The sequence below is a fragment of the Mandrillus leucophaeus genome, unplaced genomic scaffold (assembly GCF_000951045.1).
Source record: "Mandrillus leucophaeus isolate KB7577 unplaced genomic scaffold, Mleu.le_1.0 Scaffold759, whole genome shotgun sequence".
Classification (NCBI taxonomy): Eukaryota; Metazoa; Chordata; class Mammalia; order Primates; family Cercopithecidae; genus Mandrillus; species Mandrillus leucophaeus.
In genome coordinates this window covers 1,151,553-1,153,905 of record NW_012108241.1, presented here as the reverse complement: position 1 = coordinate 1,153,905, position 2,353 = coordinate 1,151,553, and positions in this window count along the sequence as shown.

The window sequence follows — 2,353 nt, the reverse complement described above, 5'->3', positions numbered from 1 at the left end:
TTAGGAGAGTCACTGGGAAAAAGCTGCATGTCTGGACAAGGAGAAAAGACAGTAGAAGTGTTGATGGAAGTGTGGAAGGAAAAAGATTAAAAGGGCCAGGAAGAGAAATAGCTGGACATAGGGAGGAAACTGAAGAATAAGGAGGAGATATTACTAGGAAAATGAGTCTAATTTGTTGCTACCTAAGTTGGTCAAATTGCTCATTAGTTCTAACCAAAGCATCTTTTAGTGAAGCAATTTTTGAATCAGAATTTCATTTGGCGGCCTCTCCACCCTGCACAAAAAATATTGCTGCCAATTGGGACTAAATAATCTCATTCAATTTTTTTCTAAATAATTCCCAAATAAACAATTTTGTCCAACTCAAATGTTTCCCAGAGTGGCAGATCATCCATAGTCAAGTCACGCCATTTAGAAAGGTAGGTGCAAGAATTAGAAATATAATGAGAGTGTATTTACGAAGGAGAACTTTCTTTCCTCAACCCCATGAGAGCTGGCAGCAGTTGGAAGGAAAGTAGTGCTGTGTGCTCAATGTCTCAGGCACCTAATGTGACGGTTGCCTTCATTCTGATGTGGATCAAACAATCCATGTCCTAGCAAGCAGAGAATAAAAAATAACACTCCTTCTTGATTAAAGCTGGGATCTCAAGACAAAAATACAATATGAAGAAAGGAAAATCTCACCTGGTTTTATTGGTGACACACAGCAAAATTTGTCCGTATTGACACCACTCACTAGTCTGTGAGGCCAGCTCAAACAACAGACTTATGAAACCTATGTCTGCATTTTATACGGTAATTCTTCTCTTTATAAAAAATGATGCTTATAGACAGTACAAGAAAATATGGAAGCACAAAGGAGATGAAAAGAGTGGAAAGGGAATATATTGAGTCCATCAATGATACCAAACAAATAGAAACCAGTAACAAAACTTTAGTACCAAAGTGAGAATGAATGGCTGCAGAATATTGTTTAAAGCACAATGTTAGGTCATCTGCCCTGTTTACATAAAGGGCTAAACACAGTACATTCTTTAGCTAGTGGATAGTATGGAAACTTTATTCTGGATCATCCATTTTTCCTGCTGTACTGGATTGTTCCAACCAGAACATTAAAGTGATAATATTTCCCATATTTAAAAAACCCTCCTTGACTGCATATTATGCAACACACACACACACACACACACACACACGGAGAGAGACAGAGAGAGAGAGAGAGAGAGAGAGAGAGAATATTTCTATTTTTCTGTTATTCGCAAAAAAAGTTTACTAAAACATACTAATTTCCCAACCTTTTCTTCTGCTTGTCTTCAACCCTGCTCCTCCTTTTATCTCTTGAATCCATTTTAACCAGGCTTCTTTCCTCAGAACTCCAGGAAATTTACCTTTGTCAAGGTCACCAATGACCTCCATGTTGCTAGATCCACTGTTAAATTCTCTTCTTGCCCCATCTATCAGCAGGATATGACCCAGCTAATCATTTTTTCATTCTTTAAACACTTTATTTGATAAGCTTTTAATAAAGCCATCTTCCTTAGCTTTTCTCCCTCCCTTCCTAGTCTCCCTTGTTTTTTTTCTAATCTCTCTCTGACATTTAGATAAATTTGCCCCAATGCTCAGTCTTTTCTCATCTCTTGTCTAGCTACACTTACTCCTTAAATGATCTCATCCAGTCTTCAAGACTTAAAATAGCATTGTATACTACTGTCTCTTATGTTTGTATTTATTGCCTGGACCTCTGTATTGAATAACAGTTGGATACCTAATAACTCTTATGTTTAATTGACATGGAAAATGAAACATGAATAAAATTTCAGTAGTGGTTTCCTTCCATGAGCCTAACTCCTTCCACAATTTTCCCCAGATTAGCAAAAGGCAATTCTAACCTTTTAGTCACTCAAACCTAAAACTCAGCATCTCCCTTGACTCCTTGTTTGTCTCCTCCACTCCATGTTTGATTCATAAGCAAATCCTATCAGTTCCAGCTTCAAAATATGTCCAGAATCCAGACACCTCTTACCATCTTCACTGTTACTACCTAGACAATGGCAGTAACCTCCAAACTGGTCTTTCTACTAGTAATCTTGCCTCCCTACAATCTAATCTTGATATTCTTTAGATGTGCTAACCATCACCTAGCCTCCAGGCCTTTGCATTTGGTCTCTCAAGCCAGAATACTCTTCTAGCAGATATCTGCATGCTTTACATCTCTGCTTCCTTCAGGTCTCTACAACTATCATCTTGTCAACAAGGCCTTTCCTGTCTAATCTGCTTAAAATAGTGACTATTCCCAATCCCACTGCTCTGAATCAGTTTTTAATTATATATATAATTTATATATGTTATAAAT